Raw genomic sequence first — 20,823 nt, forward strand, 5'->3', positions numbered from 1 at the left:
GCTCTTCAGCTCAAGGCAAGCGCTCTACCACTTGAGCTATAGCGCCACTTCCGGTTTTCTGGTGGTTTATTGGAGATAGGAGTCTCACGGTCTCTCCTGCTCGGGCTGGCTTTGAACCGCGATCCTCAGATCTCAGCCTCCTGAGTAGCTAGGATTACAGGCGTGAGCCACCAGCACCCAGCAAGTCTATGAGACTCTTATCGCTAATTAACCACCAGAAAACTGAAAGTGGAGCTGTGGCTCAAAGTGGCAGAATGCTAGCCTTGAGCAGAAAAGCTCAGGGACAGCGCACAGTCCCTGAGTTCAAGCTCCATGATTAGGGGAGGGGGCAGGGAGAGAGACATGAAGGAAGCAGTGGTGAACAGTGAGTCCTGCAGAGGCCTGGAATAAAGAGAAGCAATACCAAATCAACAAAAGTGAGAAGAGGAAAAAAGATTGAGTTAACCCACAGTAAACAAAATGAAATGGTAGGACTAAAGCCAAATAAACAATGCTACAATAAATAGTCTTAAACTAAATTCACCCATCATGAATCAAAATTAGTAATACTAACATCAAAGCCAAAAAGAACAAAAGATTGAACAAGCCAGTGGGGATTCTAGATACTATGTATGGATAAAACCCCTAAAAATATCTGCCATTTACCTTTGTGTAGCAAGATACACAGAACAAGAACTGGGACATTTTGAAAAAAATGTATTTTACCAGGAGCTGTTAATTACATGTCTTTTCTAATTTGACAGGTTAGGTCAGCTAAATTGCAGACGTGGATGCCAATGGGTAGCATGAATATGTGAGTGGGGGAGCAGAAGGCAGCAGGGATGAGGGAGCCACATGCTGAACTGGATAATGCATGCCTTGCCTGAAGGCATTGAGATTCATACATTTTAAAACATTTTTCCAGCCAAATAAAACATATCTGTAGCTTGCAGGCTGCCAGTTTTCAACCTCTGAAACAAACAAAACAGTATAAACATAGATTTTTTTTAAACAGTATTTTCAATAAATTTATGGAGTAAAGAATACATATTCTTTGTTAGGTCTAGAGAGATGGGTCATGCTACAGAAAACAAAAATAAATTATAAAACTATGGCTTTATATGTACTAATATGTCATCTTAACCCAGTGAAATTAGTGGTTTAAAAAAGATGATGAATAAACCTACTTTAGATTGAAAGCACCCTTATATTAAGCACCAAAAGTAAGACAAACAGGAACTATCTAGCAATAAAAACACCACAGTTGTATAACAAAATCTGCTGAATATAAAATATATAATTTCAGGTGCTTTGATAAGTATAAGTAAAGAAATATATTAATATAGTGTTTCATTTATGAAATTAGGAAAAAACAAAAATAAATAAATTATTAATGGTAAAGGTGAAACGAATGAAACGGAAAGCATACAAATGTACATGATAACATTTACAGGGTATGCATGTACACACAAACTAACTAAAGGATGGTATACTTAGGGAGGTGTCCAGTGGTGTAACTTCTGAACAACTAATGAATTATTTAACGTAATGAACTAGGAAGCAGAAATGTTGAATGATAATGGGAGAGGCACACAAATGGATAAAGGAAGGGTGAGTAAATGGAATAATAACATTCAATGTTTATTATGTAAAAAAATGAACTTGAGAGTAAGGACAGTAGAGGAAAAGTGGGGAGATGATGGAAGAGGTAACATTGATCAAGATGTGTTTATAACCTGACTTATGGAATATAAACTTCATTATATAACTAATATATTCATAATAATTTTCAGAAAAGAACTAGAAAGCATAAAATGAAACTAGACAACAAATAAGAAAAAGATATTAAAACAAATTTGGATTTATTGATATATAAGAAGAAATAAAAAATTAAATCCATAGAAATATATTTGAAAATACATTAGAAAAAAGTAGACTATTTTCTCTCAAAATATAAATATACAAAATTATTCTAAAGGAAAATATAAAACCTGAAGTATTACCACTATTATTTAATGTTGCTTTGGTATATAAAGCTTTTTGTTTAGAGTTTGAAAAAGAAAAAAACAAATTTTACTTAAGGATAAAAGATTTTTGTAAATGGTTATGTATAAGTTAAATATTAAAAGAATAATTGTTTTTTTAGACAGATTGGATAGCCCTTTCTGAAATGCTTGGAACCAGAATTGTTTCAGATTTCCGATCTGAGAACATACAAGTAGACTTTGACAGTTGAGCATCCTTAGTCCAAATTCACTTCAGATTTTTGAACCAGGGAGGCTCTTCCTGTATTAGTAGTAAATGATAACACTGTAAAATGAGAAAAAAAAAGAATTCACAAGTACATAAGAGAGGTAAGAATAAATTTAACTAGAAAATTATAGAATATAAGGTGAAAAGTATTTAATTACTTCTAGTTACTAAGACCTCAGATAATGAATAAATGATATAATGAAGTAGGTTTAATATAAAATGCCATCCCCTCCTAAATAGCCTGGATTTGAGCCTAATTTCCCCTAGAATTGTTTGGTTTGACTCCCAAGCTGAATAAACTTAGCAAGTTGTCTGGCCCAATTGTGCTTCAGTAACTACTATATAGGTTTTCTTGTTTTTTTTTTTTTTTAACAGGGGAAAATAAACTAGATATATTATAGTGTTATGACTCCATAAAATAAATGTGCAAATGCATAATGGTATAAAATTGCGACAAATAGTTGAAATGGTAGTGGGAGTCTTATTTTTTTCTGTTTTTTTTTTTTTGTGAAAATACCATACAGAGGAGTTACAATTACATAGGCAAGATAATGAGTACATTTCTTACCAAGCATTGTTGCCTCCTCCTTTGTTTCCCCAGGTTTTCTTGTTTTTTTGGTTGGTTGCTTGTTTTTGTTTTTGTTTTTTTACACTGCGGGGAGGTAGTTCTCACTGTAGCCCAGACTGGTCTTGAACTCTTAGACTAAAGTGATCTTCCTGTCTCAGTCTTCCTGCAAGCATGTGCTTGTGCCAACTGCATAGGGTTTTAATTAATATTTGTGAGGTATTTGCTGCAGTATGGATTTTACACAAGGAGTTTGTTTTGTTTTCAAATTTGAAGTTTTCAATAAAGTAAGAAAAGTGTAGAGGATACATCGTTTTATTCTTTTAATGGTAAAATACTATACATATTTCCATTAGTTTTAGAGCTTGATGATGAAGCAACAAAATATTTCTTAATCATGGTTTTGCCTCTTTTGAACTGGAGTAAAGAAATGGGACTAGCTAGCCCTACAGAGTGCAGACAGACATACAGATTCCTCTGATTAGGAGGGCAGGGACTTAACAGCTGTCTTCATTGTTTAGTCTTACTCATTGCAATTGGCCAGTTCTTACTAGAATACATTGGTTTCCATGCCTGGACAGTTAGTGATGTAGACATCACTTTAGGAAATAGAGGCATTCAATGAATGTCTTTGTGAGATAAAAATCTGCCTTGCCAGCCTCCTGAGATATGACAGATCACATTTTCCAGAAATGGCTGTGATTCTTTCTCCCAGCCCTCTTCCTCTTCTCAGTGTGACCTCACTACTTCTGCTGAGGGTGTACATCTAGAATCTGGACAGGCCTATAACGGCCTCAACTGGCCAAATGGGAAAGAAGTGACTCAGAGTGACTGCTGAGACAGGCTATGAAAGGCATGGCAGCTCCCCCTTGCCTGCAGGAGCACTTGTCCCTGCAGTCATGAGCCATTTTGTAACAAGTACAGCTGCTGTGAGATTATTGTGCTGGAGTGGTCAGTGTGTTGTGCTCCATCTGAGCAAGCCAGCCATGATGTCTAGCCCAGTAACAACTCCAGCTTATTACATGCCCAGTGGACATCAGGCCGCAACCACCTGAGAGCATTTAAGCGAGAACAACCTGGCCAAGCTTGCCCTAAATTCCTGACCTACAAAGTCATGAGAAAATAAAATGGTTCTGTGAAGCTGTAAAGTTATGGGGAAACTTGTTCTCAAGCAATGGTAACTGAATGAAGGTACAGATCTCTTCCACTCTTGTTGGAAGAGCCTATACAGAGCCTTATCCACGTTGCCATTGCACCCAGAAATGCTGGCTGGGTGACAGTCACAATAGTCCTACAATTTGATGTCCTGTCCCTCTCTTGACCCAGTTAGCATTCCTTATAAGTGTTATGAATATTAAGTATATACCGAGCTGATCATGTACTTTTTCTTCTTAATTGGTCAATATTGCTTGCTAGGGTCTAAAGCCTTTTCAGGTGGTATGTTTTTGACTGGCTATCATAGACTACTCTCCTTTTTTTTGGTGGGGGGGGGTCCAGTAGTGGGGCCTGAACTCTGGACCTGGGCGTTGTCCCTCAGCTCTTCAGCTCAAGGCTAGCACTCTACCACTTGAGCCACAGCGCCACTGCCGGCTTTTTTCTTTTTTCTTATGTGGTGCTGAGGAATCAAACCCAGGGCCTCATGCATGCAAGGCAAGGCTCTACCACTGAGCCAGCTTCCCAGCCCCACTACTCTCCTTTAATCTGTGGTTTTGCCTTCCATGGCTCTAATCACCCATACTCATCCATGATCCAAAAATGATTAATTGGAAAATTCCAGAAATCAACAGTTTGTAAGCTATAAATTTATCACCATGAGATTTCCTATTAGCTTACTCTGCCCACTTGGAATGTGAATTATTCATATTGTGTAAGCCACCCTCTTTTAAGTCACTTAGTTGGCATTGACTATATAGAGGTATCAAAGTGCTTGAACACACGTTCAAGTAACATTCAAATAACAACCTTACACTGTGTCACAGTGTCTGCACCATTCACCTTGTTTTATCTCAATATGTAGGTGTGGTATCATCTTACATCTTCACAAGAATGTGAATGTACAGTAAGGGTTTGAAAGAGAGAAATTACATTTACAACTTCTATTACAGTATATTGTCATAATTGTTCTTTTTTACATATTAATCATGGTGCATAATTCATTAATTAAACTATCTTAGGAATGTAAGTATGTATATGGGAACAACAGCATAAGTAGTATTCAGTATCTATGGTTTCAAACATCCACTAACAGTCTTGGAACTGTGTCCCACAGGAAAGGGGGTACCAGTGCACCTTGTTTCTTCCATGTCCACATTTGCAGAGAGACTAAGGGTAGCTTATATAGCATATCATATTCAGCACAAGATAGAGGAAGATAGTGGGAAATTTCATGGTGAGCTTTTAAAAACTGATGAATTACTTATTTCTGGTATTTTCCTACTAATATTTGTGGACCACAGGGTGAGTATGGGTGCCTGGAACCATGGATAAAAGGGGTCTACTATATGGTGAGCCACTTGAAAACAAACAGCAAAATGGCTGCATGGTCATCTGCCATATTAGTATACTATGCTGGAGAACTGACACAGCATTGGTCAGGCCACATTAGAACACTGTGTTTGGCCTCCCAGCTTCTATTTGCCTCTTCTTCCAAGAATTCCCCTGGGATAACTCACTGTTTTCCCACTTTGGGTGGATCAGTACTGAAACCTTGGCCTCAATAGGTCAAGGTTGGTCCAGACAGAATAATATTTGGAGAGATGTTTGTTGGGGTGTCCAGGAGATGATTAACTTTTTCTCACCAGATTTGATGAGACTTTTCATGAGTGTTAGAGCTGCTGGAGCAAGATGTTAATTAATGTGACCAGGGGAGGAAGACAGGACAAGAGCAAATTGACCCTGAAGATATCTTTCAGTTGAAACAGACCTCACGTTGGCCTGATACTAGATAGATTTTGATTTGCAACCACCACAAACTTGTCTTTGTATTGTTACAAAGACTGATTTTTTTCTGTTGCAAATCAAAGATTTCTAACTCACTGAGACCACATCTGAAACATTTTGAGATTCTGGGTAGTGTTTCAGAGAGACATTGGTAAATCAAAAGCTTGCTAGGCAGTTCATCCAGTGAATGGATCCCAGGTCCTGTGAGGCCTGGCAGAGAGAATTAGGAATGCTTTGAGTGAAGAGTAGAAGAACAACAAGAAACAAAGCTGCCTTCAGATACTTAGATGTCATGTGGAAGAGACAATCAATTTGTTCTTTGTGGTTCCAGATTGTTTCAGAACTGGAACCAGTGTGTGCCATGTTAAAGAAGACCAGAGTCCAGCTTCATAGAAAGAAGGATTGTCCAACTATGTGAGCTGCTTGACATTGGAAGTGTCCTAAGGCTGGGTTTCATCGCCGAAAATTTCCCATGGTGACTGAACATGAGTTTAGTAAATGGCAGCACAAGTTAGGTACTACTGCTAATACTTTGTATGAAAAGTTAGGCCACATTGATTTGTTTCTTTAGTTCTGAAATAATAATTTTTTATACTTCCTTAGATATCAGAAGCCTGGCTTAAACTGTGTGATCCTTGGGAAAATCATGAGGCCTCTCAGACCTTCAGTTTCTTTTTCTGTAAAATGGTGGTAGTAATACTTTTGCCAAAAGCTTGGCATGCCTATAGTTACAGTAATTGGGAGACTAAAACAGAAGAAGCATTTGAACCCAGGAATTTAAGGCCAGCCTGGGCAACCTAACAAGACTTTGCCTCAAAAAAATTGTTTTGCCAATTGATTTTTGTGAACCCTAAATGAATCTATGTGAAATGGTTTGGAAATTAAAGTTGGAGATTTAACTCAATGGTAGGGATGCTTGCTTAGCATACACAAGATTCTAGGTTTGATTCCTTGTACCTCCCCAAACAAAAACCACCACCAAAGTACTACCTGGGTGGAAAACACAAATATAGAGTTCCTTTCCTACATGGTAAATATTCCAATGTAGGGAATATAAATGATTTCTTAAACTTCTTTGTATGTTTTAACCTGTGGGTAGTTTAAAAAACAAACACTTTAAAAGCGATGTTAATAAAAATTAGTAGAATACAGTAGGTCAAGGCCTTGTAATTCTCAGAATTAATGTCTTTAGTGGTAGAACTCTGAAGTTTCTTAGAGATCTCTAGTAGATTAAGTTACAGATGAACCAAGGGTAAAATTGTCATGATACAGTTCCACTATCTAGACTGCATGATTATAGCTTGCATTGAGCCTCATAAACCTGAAGTTGAGCTTTTCCTCTGTTTCAGGAAGCAAGGCAAGCACTAGGAAAGGCGGATCTTTTTATTCACAAAAGCCCAACTACCCTCAGCAATATCTCATTCTTAGTGTTTGCTGCTTGGAGACAGGGGCTTTATCTTCCTCCAGCACTGGAAGATTTCTGTTTGGGGTGCCAAGAGCTTGAGTTAGGCAATGAGGATTTCACTTGGCCCACACATTGTGCAAGGAGGCTAATACTTTGCAAAGTGAATTCTGAGGCGATCTCTAGCCACTACGGTTTCAATGGAAACTTGTTGTCCCTGCCTGATTTGCACTCTTCAAACTTTTGCACATTAGCCACTGCCCTTCCAGAGCTGTTTTGCATTCTGGCTTCTAGTGATGACTAACTGCAGCCTGTTGTGTGGGCTGCCTGTGGGAAGCTATCCCACTAGACCATTCTCTCTTACAACCACTGTGGCTTTGTGTCTTCTGGTGGCTTGCCTGTCACCCAGCACAGAGCCGGCACTGTGTCTGCCTCAGCCTGGAGCCCCTTTCTGAGAATTAGGGGTCTTTTGTTCATAGCTTTATTATCCCCATTGTTCTGCAGTGTTGTTCATAGTGCACTGTTGCTCTTAGTGGCTGTGGCACAACATGGATATATGGGAAGAGCAGAACATAGAATTATAGCATTTTAAATTCTAAGTCAAATTGCTGAGGCAGTAGACTGAGCAAAATAAATTTTGCATTCTTCAAAAAAAAAGAAATACAAACATTTATCCTTTTACAAAAATGATCTCTACAGGTTGACGTTATGGTTTTCTTCTAACAAAAGGAAGTAAAGTGTGCAAGACTGCAGGACCCTTTTGTGTTTTTGTGTTGTTGTTGTTGTGTGTGTGTGTGCATGTGTTTACTATGTTTGATTTGCCAGGAGAATTTATGAACTTTACTAGGTGATTGTAGGAGTCTCTAGAAAGCACTGCATTGAGACTTCCTGAAGACTGTTTCACAGTTCAGTTATGGAAAAATTCCTTTCTTCATTGTCAAGGTGGGGCTCTAAGGTATGATGATAACAACTTAGTTCCTTATGGCAGAGCACCTGCTTTCTCAATTGCCTCAATCTTTATCTCATTTGTTCTAAGTCCAAAGGATCAGTGCTGCCTATAAATCCAACAGTCTGCTGACTGCCTGGTTCTACCCTGGATTCATAGACATTCACAGGGCTTTTTCTTAATTTTCATTATTATGATAGTATATGCATAGGTCACAAAAATGAACCAGGGGCAGCTGGGTGTTGGTGGGTCATGCCTGTAATCCTAGCTCCTTAGGAGGCTGAGATCTTAGGATAGAAATCCAAAGCTAGCTCAGGCAGGAAACTCAACTACTAAAAGGCCAGAAATGGTGCTGTGGCTCAAAGTGATAGAGTATTAGTGATAGAGTATTAGCCTTGAGCACAAAAGCTTAGGGACAGTGTCCTGAGTTCAGACCCCAAGGACTGGCACACACGCATGCATGCATGCACCCCCTACCCACCACACTCTAAAAGAACCAGTGCAAGGAGCTTGTGGAAACCAAGACTACGGCTGCTCTATCCTTCCTGTGATGTTTATTGTTTTTTGTTGCTTTTAGTTTGGGAAAGGGAACAGGGGTTCTGGCTCTTGAGACAGAATCTTAATTCCATGCTACCCTAGAATTTGTTGCTATGTAGCAGCAAAATCATGATCCTCATGCCTCAGTTCTTGAGGGTTGGGATTATAGGCATACACCACATGTGTATGCTTTATATTTTTAGGTCAACAGCAAAAAATAGTGTTCCCTTGTTCTTCCTACCCCTAAACACACACATCTCCTTATTATCAATAGTCTTCACCATTCTGGTGTATTTATTGTAGTCATGCACCCACATTGACATTATTATCACCTAGATTCCATAGTATTGGTCAAATGAAGAATGATGTGCATCCTCCATTGTATATACAGAATATGCTCACTACCTAAAATTGCTCTGTTCTCTGCCTAGTCATCCTTCCCTCCCTCTGAGGTGGGGGTTTCCATCTCCAAAATGTCATTCTCCAAATGACTCCTTTCACTTATTAACATGTACTTATAGGTTCTACCTTGCTCTCTTCCTTTCCCTTGATTTCTAGCCATGGGGGTAAATAGTTTTGCTCTACCATTGCTCCCTGCATGATATAAGCTACAGAACCAACCCTGTGTATGTTTGTGCCAGTCCTGGGGCATGAACTCAGCACCTGTGTGCTTTCCTTGAGCTTTTTTGCTCCAGGGTAGTGCTCTACTACTTGAGCCATAGCTCCACTTCTGGCTTTTTGGTAGTTGACTGGACATAACAGTCTCACAGACTTTCCTGGCTTGGCTGGCTTCGAACCTCAATCCTCAGATCTCAACCGTTGTGTAGCTAGGATTTCAGCTATAAGCCTCCAGCTCTTGGCTGTCTTTTTAGTTTAGTAACTGTGTCCTTTGCTGTGTAAAAACTTTTTAGTTTGATGTAATCCCATTTGTCAAAGCTCTCTCCTGTTTGATGTGCCCCTGAGACTATATTCAGAAAGTTCCTGCTTGTGCCACTAAGTTCTAATGTTTCTCCTATTCCATCTTGTAGTAGTTTCCAAGTTTCAGATCTTACATTGAGATCTTTGATCCATGTTGAGTTGATATTGATGCAATGTGACAAACAGATCCAATTTTAGTTTTCTGCATATGGACATCCAGTTTTCCCAACACCAATTATTGAAAAGGTTATCTTTTTTCAAACGTGTTTTTGTTTTCCTTGTCAAATAGCAGATAACTATAAGAGTTTATTTCTTGGCCTTCTAGTCTATTTCATTGTTCTTCAGGCCTATTTTTATGCCAGTAATAAGCTGTTTTTGTTTACAGCTCTGTAGTAAAGTTTGAAGATCTGGAATTGTGATATCTCCAGAATAGCTTTTATTGCCTTAAATTTCTTCAACTATATGGAATCTTTCTGATCCCATGTGGATTTTTGGATTATTTTCTCTATCTCTGTGAATAATGACATTGGGATTTGGATGGATATTGCATTGATGAATAGTGATACTTCATGTTTTTAATTGTCAATCCCCTAATAGCATGTGATATGGGACAGTTTTTTTATATGCTTATCTGGCTATCTGTTATCATGTATTATTCATTTTTAATCATGCTGTTTGTTTTCTCATAGTTGAGGTTTTTATTTTTTTCTTATTGTTAGTAGTACTGAGTTTAGAACTCAGGGCCTTGTGTTTGCTAGGCATGCACCCTAACCCTACCATTTGAGTCACGTCTTCATCTCCTCATTGTTGAGTTTAAGAGTTCTTTGTATGTATTGGATAATAGTTCTATATTAGATATGTCATTTGCAAATATTCTTTTCCAGTCAGTGGTTTGTCTTCTCATTTTCTTACACTGCAATTGTTACTTTTTTTCTTTTGTTTCAGTATTTAATCTCAAACTTAGTGCCACATACTCTCCTTTAGTCTTTGCATGCAAGGCTGGTACTCTACCACTTGAAGCCACATCTCTATTCTTGAATTTTTGCTGGCTAATTGAAGATAAGAGTTTCATAGACTTTTCCTGCCTGGGCTAATTTCAAACCTTGATCCTTAGATCACATCCTCCTAAGTATCTAAGATTACAGGTGTGAGCCACTGGGTACCCAGCGTAACTTTTTGAATATATACATTTTGTTGACTCTTGTTGTGATTGAAGAGAATTTAACCCTTAACCTTATACCTTTACCCTGTGTCATGATATCACTGTTTTTAGTTTCCTTTTTGGTTAGCACTTTTATTTTAATAATATATGTCATATTATATATATATACATATAAATATATATATATATATATATATATATATATATCTTGGGGTTTTTTTTGTTGTTGGTCCTGGGGTTTGAACTTGGGTGCTGTTCCTGAGCTCTTTTGCTCAAGGCTAGTCCTCTACCACTTTGAGCACAGGGCCACTTCTGGTTTTCTTTGGTTAATTGAACATAAGACTCTCATGGACTTTCTTGCCCAGGCTGGCTTTGAGCCACAATCCTTATATTTCAGTCTCCTGAGGAGCTAGGATTACAGATGTGAGCCACCAGCACCCAGCTTGTATTTCTTGTTTTGATAACTATATGTAGTATCTTTAGCTCTTAATTTGTAACGTAAGGGTGGATATTATTGTTACTCTCTGCCAGTTCTCTCCTCCTTGTTTTCTGTCTTTCGGTTTTTCTCCTGTGCTTTTTAATTTTTCTTACCTTCAAGGATGATAATATTCAGTTGTTCTAGAAAATAGTTATGCTTGCTTTATATATAGGCCAATTTCAGTAGTACTGATTTCACTGTGACTTCATATATGTTCTTACCTGCAGAGTGAAATCATGTTACAGTTTTGTTAGGTGTGTTATGTAGTTCCTTGAATTTATGAACTTTGTTGAGTTTTTGCTATTTTTATCATATCCTATTTTTTCATACTTTTTACCCAGTCAGATATTCTGCCAAAGAAACTTCCCTTTTGTGGCATTTTGTCCTCCCAATCTAGGCATGTTTTCCATACTTCTTTCTGTGCTGGTGCTGCTACTTCCTGGGTCTCTTGCCTTCTTCCTCATTGATTTACTTCCTTGTTTTCTGGAGCACACACCCTCAAACAACTAAGTTAGAAGAGGTACTGGCAGTTTAAGTTTAATTTTCTCAGCTTTGCCACTTTATAATGTATTTTTTAAAATTCTGTGGTTGAAGTTCCATGTTGAAAATCATTTATTTCCTCTAAACTTTGAAGGCATTTGATTTGTTGTCTCCTGGAATTTAGTGTTACTAATGAATGATGACAGCCAATCTGATTTTCAGTTTGTACTTGTTCACCAAACTGTTAGACATTTTTGGTCTTCTGAAGCTTAATAACCACAAATCTCCAAATGAATTTTTTTCATTCATTTTACTTGACTTGAGTTCTAGAAACTTGTATTCTTCAACACAGATAGATTTTTTTCCCTCTTTTTCCTTCTGATGGTACTAAGGATTGAAGTAGGGGGCTTTTTGCTTGTAAAGCAGGGTTCCACCATTTGAACCATGTCTTCAGCTTTCTTTTCCTACTTTTAGGTGGTGCTGGGACTTAAACTCAGGGCCTGTGCTCTTGATGAGCTTTTTTGCTCACAGTTGGTACTCTACAACTTGAATCATGCCTCTAGTTCTTTTGGCTGGTTAACAATAGATAAGAGTCTCAGGAATTTGTCTATCCAGGCTGGCTTCAAACTGAGATTCTCAGATCTCAGCCTTCTCAGTAGTTAGAATTATAGCCATGAGCCACTGGCACATGGCCCTCTAGTCCCTTTTTACAATGGTTGTTTTGAGGTAGTATCATGCTTTTATGTCTGGCTCTTCCTTTAGTAGATATACTTCGTATTGTTCTGTTACAGAGTCCATGAATTTCTGCCTAAATGCTACATCTTTGATTGTTATTGTTCTCATAATTTAATTTTTGTAATCAACACTTCTTCCAGTTTAGAGTGTTTTCTGGGATTTTACATGTTTTCCTTCTTGAAGAGATATGCTCTTCCAGCTTTAAGTCTCTGACCCAAATTCTTATTCTTAAACTCTAAGAAAAGTTTCCAGTGTTAACTCATTTCTGGACACGTTTGAAGAGTCTTTCCCTCATTATATAGTACATTTTTAACTTTGTGGTCTCAACAGCATGGAGACAGAGCAGATTTTCTGTGAGATTTCCAAATAGTAAGCATCAAAAACTGGCCTGTCTTCCTGGCTATATATACTGGTCTCAGTATTGAGCCAGCTCCCCTCCACTGCTTCAGTCCCTTTAAAGTCCTGTTGTTTTTATTTGTTTGTTTGGTTTTTAGTGACCCATTTCTGACTGGTACATTCTATTTTGTAGTTTTGTGTATGTTTGGAGATAAGTAACAGGCACCTTCATCTTTACGTAACATACCTTTTTAAAATCTGGTATCTAAAAATGTTCTTGATTCTTCCATTCATGGTACAATCCATAGCCTCCTGTTCTGTCTGCATTCCTTTGTTTTCCTTGCTGTTAGGTGGAATAGCTCTTCAAGCTTGGCAGTTCTTGTTTTTGGAGCTAGCTTTACTTCCTGTTATCTTTCCTTTTCTTCTCTATGTAGCTAAGAGTATGCATCTTTTTTAGTTGTAAGAGAGGTTTTGCCTTCCCTTTGGTATGGTTCCAATTTTAATTCAGTTCTTCTTGGAAGAGATATCTTTTTCCTAATACTCTTACCAGGCAATCACCTGCATCTGTCTTTAATTTTCACTAACATTATGGTTTGTCATGGAGAGGGGAAGAAGTGGGGAAGAAATAACTCAAATTCAGACCAAAACCAGGAATATGCTGACTACTTAAGCCATCATCAGTCTGATGTAAATAGACCAGGGACTGATGCCATCCATGATAGAGACCTAAATTGTGTCTATCAGCCTCTCCCTGACAGCTGCAAACTCCTCTGGCAGACATGCACCAGACTTAAAAAAAAAAAAAAAAACTAGAGAAAATTAAGCATGTTTAAATGCCATTCAGAAGCATCCAGTGGAAAAGGAATTTCTCAGGTCACAGGCTGTTGGGGATGTTCAGGATACTGACTGTAATGAACAGCGTGTGTTAAGAGCCAAGGAAAGCAAAGATGCACAAAGTTAGACACATTGACTAGGACAAGATTACACGCTGAACCTTCTTGGAAGCCATCAGAAGTCTGAGGTTGATACAGCCTAGGGGAAAAACCACAGATGATGAAGAAGCATGGATAAGGTGTTAAAGTGACCTTATTAAAGTGTGTTCCAAGGGTGGGAAAGGCTGGGTTCAGGAAGACCTGGGAGAAAGTGGGTTCATAAATTTATACAGAATATCCTGAGGACCTGGAATAGATTCAGACCAAAACAAAAGAATAATGAACAATACAGGAACATTTCCAAAGATGCTAATGAGGTTTACTGGCCAACTGGTTATTTGCAAAAGGAAAGAGAAAGGAGTTTTCAGTGTGATTTGAAGTTTCTTAGAATAGCAGGACCAGAATGATGGGCACCATTGTTTGGCAAGAAGAAAAGGAATGAAGAAAAGAATAAAGTCCAGAAACTTAGTGGCCACAGAAGAGCTGAGAAGGTTGAAGAAAAAGGGGGAAATTAGACTTGGAAAATATAGAAATTATTGGAACTCTTTGAGAAAAGGAAGAGTTATAGTCAGATGAAATCCAAGTAGGTAAGGTTCTTGGAAACTAAATTAGTGAATTCTTTTTCTGTGGAGAAAGCAAAGCATCCACTTTGTGGGTGTGAAGATGATGAACTTTCATTTATATCTCCCTCCTATCTTTCATGTAGATCAGTTATTACATGAAATTATCATTGGCTAATTCAAGGAAAAATTATTAACTTATTTTAAAATGTCATCATTTCCCTCATCTGGTCACTTTATAGAGAAATACCAAGAACACCCCAATGGTATATTCTTTGATACATATGAGGGTTAAAAAACAAACCACTAAAATACTTTATTTCCAGGTCATAAGAATCATCACTTGTTATAGGACTTAGTTACCTGGTACATAGTTTAAATGATCTCCACATTGATTCCTTTCCTTTATCCTCATCTCTCCTCTGTCTGTTTCTCTTTTACAGTACTGGAGATCAAACTCAGGATCTCCCACGGGCTAAGCATATGCTATATAACTGAGCTACATCCCCAACCCTGCAATTCCTATTTTAAATGTACTGTTTTATGTGTATGTGTACCGGAGTTTGAACTCAGGGCTGCAGTAAGGTTTTGTTTTTTTTTTTTTTTAAGCATTTTTGCTCAAGGCTGGGGCTCTACCACTTGAGACACATCTCTACTTCTGGGATTATTTTTTTATTTCTTCCTTTTTTTGCTGGTTAATTGGATGGAGCTAAGAGTCTCTTGGACTTTCTTGCTCTGGTTGGTTTCAAACCATGATTTTCAGATCTCAGCCTTCAGGTGTGTGCCACCAGTGCCCAGCTTAAATACACTTTTTATTCTTTAAAGAATATATTTTTTTCCATTTTCTTATCTCTCTGCATGTTGCTATGATAGGGTTTTTTTCTTCTTGTTTTGAGTTTATTTTTTTCTTTCTTTATTTTTCATCAGTTGTGGAGCTTGAACTCTGTCTTGGGTGCTATCCCTTAGCTCTTCAGCTCAAGGCGAGCATTCTACTGCTTGAGCCACAGTGCCACTTCTGGTTTTCTAGTGGTTTATTGGAGATATGAGTCTCACAGACTTTTCTACCCGGGCTAGCTTTGAACCATGATCCTCAGCTCTCAGCCTCCTGAGTAGCTAGGATTATAGGCATGAGGCACTGGTGCCCAGCTTATTTTTGTTTTTGTTGAGACATGATCTTACTATATAGCTCAGGCTGGCCTTAAACTCTTTTTTTTTTTTGTCCAAACTCTTGATCCTCCTGCCTCAGCCTTCTGAGAGCTGTGATTGTAGATAAGAGCAACCAACCTCAGCTTGTTTTTAATTTTTTAGATACTGGGTTTTGTGTGTGTGTGTGTGATACTAGGATTTTCAACTTGAGGACTTCTGCTAGGCAGGTGCTCTACCACTTGAGCTGTAAACACCTCCCACCCAGCTCTTTTGCTTTAATTATTTTTCAAATACAGTCTTACATCTATGCCTGAGCCAGACTGGACTACAGTCTTGCTATTTATGTTTCTGCATAGCTGGAATGACAGGCATGTATCATACATACACAGCTTTTTGTTGGTTGAAACAGGGTCTGATGTACTTTTTGCCCAGGTTGCCTGAGACTGCAATCCTTCTTCACCAGGATCCTAACAGCTATAGTTACAGGTGTAAACCCACTGTACCCACAGCAAGTTTATTTTAATTGTCCAATTAAAATTCTATATATTTATCATGTCTAATATGTTTGTAATGTGTTTTTACTTTGGAATGCTACATTGAGCTTTTTAACACACATACATTACTCCCTTTTTTGTGTGTTGTAAGAATACTTAGTCTAGGGGCTGGAAAGGTGGCTCAGTGGTAGAGCGCTTGCCTTGCATGCCTGAGGCCCTGGGTTCGATTCCTCAGCACCACATAAGCAAAAAGAAAAAAGCCGGAAGTGGCGCTGTGGCTCAAGTGGTAGAGTGCTAGCCTTGAGCTGAAGAGCTGAGGGACAGCGCTTAGGCCCAGAGTTCAGGCCCCACAACTGGACCAAAAAAAAAAAAAAAGAATATTTAGTCTACCCTTAGTAATTAAAATTTTTTTTTTGGTGCTAGTCCTGGGGCTTGGACTTAGGGCCTGGGTCCATGAGCTTCTTTTGCTCAAGGTTAGAGCTTTACCACTTGAGTCAGAACTCCCATCTTTTGGGGGTAATTTATTGGGGAGTCTCATAGACTTTCTTGCCCAGGCTGGTTTCAAACCTTGATCCTCAGATCTCAGACTCCTAAGTAGCTAGGATTACAGGTGTGAGCCACTAGCACCTAGCTACTCTTAGTAATTTTGAAGAACTTCATACATTGCTGTTAACAATAGTCTTCATAACGTACAAAAGATCTCTTGATATTATTCCTAATATCTTACTGAAATTTTATATTTTATGTCTTTGACCCACATTTCTTTAACTTTCCCCCAGACTCATCCCCTGATAACTACATTTTACTTTCTGCTTCTGTGACTTAAATTTTACTAGATTCCATATCCAAGTAACTACATGCAGTATTTGCCTGGCTTATTTCATTTAATAATGTCCTCCAGGTTTCTCCATATTGTCACCAGTGACAGAATTTCATCTTTTTAAAGGTCAAATATTACTCCATTATATATGTGTACACACATGTACACTGTGTAAGAACATGTATATGTGTATACATGCATACACATACATGCTAGGATAGACATGTTGATTCCTTCTTTTGGCTGTTTGAATAGTGCTGCTGGAATGAAAATGGGAGTAGAGATGTTTCTTGAACATACTGACTTCATTTCCTTTATATGCATGCTCTAAGTGAGATTGCTGAGTTCATATGGGTATTTTTTTTATTTTTTGAGGAACCTCCTTACTCTTCTCCATTACAATTTACATTCCTATCAAAGTATACACATCCTTACCAGCACTTACCTTTTATTGTTTTTTTTTTTTTTTGGTCGGTTGTGGGGGCTGAACTCTGGGCCTGGGCACTGTCTCTCAGCTCTTCAGCTCAAGGCTAGTGCCCTACCACTTGAGCTACAGCGCCACTTCCGGCTTTTTTCTGATTATGTGGTGCTGAGGAATTGAACCCAGGGCCTCATGCATGCAAGGCAAGCACTCTACCACTGAGCCAACTTCCCAGCCCCCCTTTTATTGTTTTTATGGTTGCTATTCTGGCAAGTGTAAGTAAGATCTCATTGTGGTTTGATTTGTACTTCCTTTATTAGTAGTATATTTTATGTCTTTAGGCACTTCCTGTTTTTAAATTTATTGCATAAGTGTAACTGTAAAAAAAAAACCAACACAACAGTAAAATTCCTACCACCAGCATTAATACTCAACTATTCTCAATACTATGTTTCTTTTTCAATTATATGTTCCTTTCTGAGGACTGGAAGAAGAGTGGGGGATGGTGGGGAGGGAGGGAAAGAGGGAGGGAGAAAAAGAGGGAGGAAAGGAGAGGGAGGGAGAGAGGGAGAGGGAGAAAAGAGGGAGAAGGAGAGAGAGAGATAATGTAGAATTTCTATTTGACTTCTTCCATCCCAATCTAATAAATGACTGTAGAGAGAGAGAGAGAGAGAGTGAAGAAGTACATGGAAAGGAAGAAGGAAGGAAGAGAATCCTTAATTTAATGATAGACCCACAAGTTTTCCTGTTGGATGATAGTTATGATGAAATGTCTGTTATCTCCTAGGTTTTATTGTGGCCTTTGCCAAGATGACTTCATTCTAAAGAATTGGCATTAAGAAAATGTTTTATTGTTTAATGGTCTTTATCTTCATTTTGTAAGAATAATTACATCCTTTCTCCATTGAGTAATTTAATATGATGCAACTAAAGCATCTAAATGCCCAAATGTTGTAAACATCTACAGTATTCATTGAAAAAGCAAATTTAATAACCACAGTTTCTACATGTTAATAATGACAGTTTAGTCCTTATTATGCCAAAATTTCCAAAGGACTTAGTGGTAGATGTGTAGCAGGGGGTATCTTTGCTCCTCCTCATAGCTCAGAGTCAGATTTTTGGATTAGTAGCTGCTCCTGGCTCCCAACAGACTTTACAGTGGGTTTGGTGCAACTAAGCCTGGCTAGGTTGTGAATCCTAGTATTACCTTTTGATGAATTAAGTATCAGAAAAAGATACTTAATCCTTAACTTCCTGGCTAGTACACTAAATGATATTACTAGAAATTTAGGGAATCTAAGTTGACTTCAGTCCTTGCCTTTGGCAAGAGAATTCCAACAAGATGTGAACATAGTAAAGGTGATAGGAAAGTTTATTAGAGAAGAAATATGGCAGAGAAAGAGAGTACATGGCATAGTCTATGCCACAGGAAGACAGACCTTTCGCCCCACCTCAGCCAACTTGCACCATCTTCCTTGTTGCAGAGATTGATCTTGGGTTAAATAGGGAGGATATAAATCCTTGAAGAAGGCTTTCTGATCTGTAGGTCTCCTTTCTATTTCCCTGTAAGTCCTTGACACCAAAGATGTAAAGCCCCACTGGGTGCCAGTGGCTCCCATCCTAATCCTAGCTACTCAGGAAGTTTAGCTACTAATCCAGTGCCAGCCTGGGCAGGAAAGTCCACGAGACTCTTATCTTAGTTAACCACCAGAGAACTGGAAGTAGCACTGTGGCTCAAAATGATAGAGTGATAGCCTTGAATGAAAAAGCTCAGGGACAGTGCCCAGGTCCTGAATTCAAGCCCCACGACTGACAAAAAAAAAAAAAAGAAAAGAAAAGAAAGAAAGAAAGAAAAAGGGAAAAAAGAGATTTAGAGCCCCATCTTTATTTCATCATTCTTTTGTCCTTCCTACTTTATCGTTCTTCTTTTCTTCTTCTGCTGCTGTTCATGGGGCCTGAACTCAGGGCTACTGTCCATGAACTTCTTTTGCTCAAGGCAGTGTTCTAGCACTTGAGCCACTTCTGGCTTTTTCTGAGTAGTTTATTGGAGATAAGAATGTCATGAGGTCTGGGAAGGTGGCTCAGTGGTAGAGTGTTTCCCTTGCATGCATGAAGCCCTGGGTTTGATTCCTCAATACCACATAAACAGTAAAAGCCAGAAGTGGCTTGATAACTATAGCCTTGAACTGAAGAGCTCAGGGACAGCACCCAGGCCCAGAATTCAAGATCCAAAACTGATCAAGAAAAAAAAAAAAAAGAATGTCATAAATTTTCCTGTCCTGGCTAGCTTCGAATCAGCCTCCTTTAGTAGCTAGGATTACAGAGGTTAGCTACTGATACCTGGCTTCTTCATTCTTTTGTAGCCCCCTGCCCCTGTTTTGTTGTCAGGCAGGTTTTAGTTTATAAGCTTATCCTGCCATCTGCAAGTTGTATAGGCACAGTTCCCCGATTGCCTGCCTTTCTACTGACTCCTGCCATTAGCACCAGGCTGCTTCAGTCTCAGCATCCATCCTCCTACGTCCATTTTCTATAGTGTAGAGAGCTACAACTAGGTAACTACTTCTAGGATCCTTTGTTATCAGAGAGTCCTCCCACCAACCCTATATTGCTGCAATCAGTCAGCCTTGACTCTTCCAGAGGTTTTTGTGTTTGTGAAATAAATCCAGAGTTTTCCTTTTCCCATAATCTTCAGGGTGGGCTTCAGTGTTGGAACATAAGGGAGACGGGTATCTGGTTTTTTTCCCCCTTACAACTTATATTTCCTGTTATAAGTAATCTAAATTCTGTTTCATTTCCTTGTCATTTAAATCATTCTAACCTTTACAATTGATGCATAGTTATCTGTACTCATTCTTTTTTTCTCATAATACAAATGAATACATCATTTCTATCGATGTTAAAAGTGATACATCATTGGATCTGATCTGTTTCTCTTCAGTATGATTCTTGTCTTCTGATTTCTTGTTGTTGTTATTCTTGTGATGTTTGGGATCAAACTCAAGGCATTTTGCAAACGAACAGTAGGCAAGCACTTTACCCAAAGCTACATCCTCAACCTTCCAATTTCATTTTGTGGTTGTTGTTGGTACTGGGATTTGAACTCAAGGCTTCATGCCTTCTTGGCAAGCATTCTACAGCTTGAACTCTATCCTTACCCACCCCCCATATTCTTTTTGCTTTAGTTTCCTCTTGAGGTATTATGCTTTTGGTAGCCTCGGATTTCAATCATCCGACTTCCACCTCCTGACTAGATAGATGGTTGGTGTGTGGCACATTACCTTCTTCTGATTTCTCAAAGTTATATTCCTAGTCAAAACATATTAACAATGTTTTCTATAAGTTTTTATAGAGAAATGCAAATTTCTCTATAAAACATATTTTGTCAAAAGGCTGTTCTTCAGTTGCCAACATTATCAGTGCAGATGCATTAAATTGTAAGTTCAGAAAACTCAGTTCAGGATGACTTATAGAAAGTATATGTAAAAAAAAAAAGAGAAAGTATATGTATTGGCAACAGTCCATCCTCTAAATTGTTTTGCTTTCACAACTCAGTGATGTCATTAAGAATTTGGTTTTCCGGGCGGGGGGGATGGGAAGGGGAAACAAAGGAGGAGGCTACAATGCTTGATAAGAAATGTACTCATTATCTTGCCCATGTAATTGTAGCCCTCTGTACAGTATTTTCACAATAAAAAAAAAGAATTTGGTTTTCTTGCTGG

At 38.4% G+C, this 20,823-nt stretch overlaps 1 protein-coding gene across 4 annotated transcripts in view; it reads left to right on the plus strand.

The window, feature by feature from the left end:
• The window catches only part of Specc1 (sperm antigen with calponin homology and coiled-coil domains 1), a 229,565-nt gene that overhangs the window by 110,444 nt on the left and 98,298 nt on the right, over positions 1-20,823 (plus strand). The window lies entirely within an intron of this gene.

The sequence above is a fragment of the Dipodomys ordii genome, unplaced genomic scaffold (assembly GCF_000151885.1).
Source record: "Dipodomys ordii isolate 6190 unplaced genomic scaffold, Dord_2.0 Scaffold31, whole genome shotgun sequence".
Taxonomy (NCBI): domain Eukaryota; kingdom Metazoa; phylum Chordata; class Mammalia; order Rodentia; family Heteromyidae; genus Dipodomys; species Dipodomys ordii.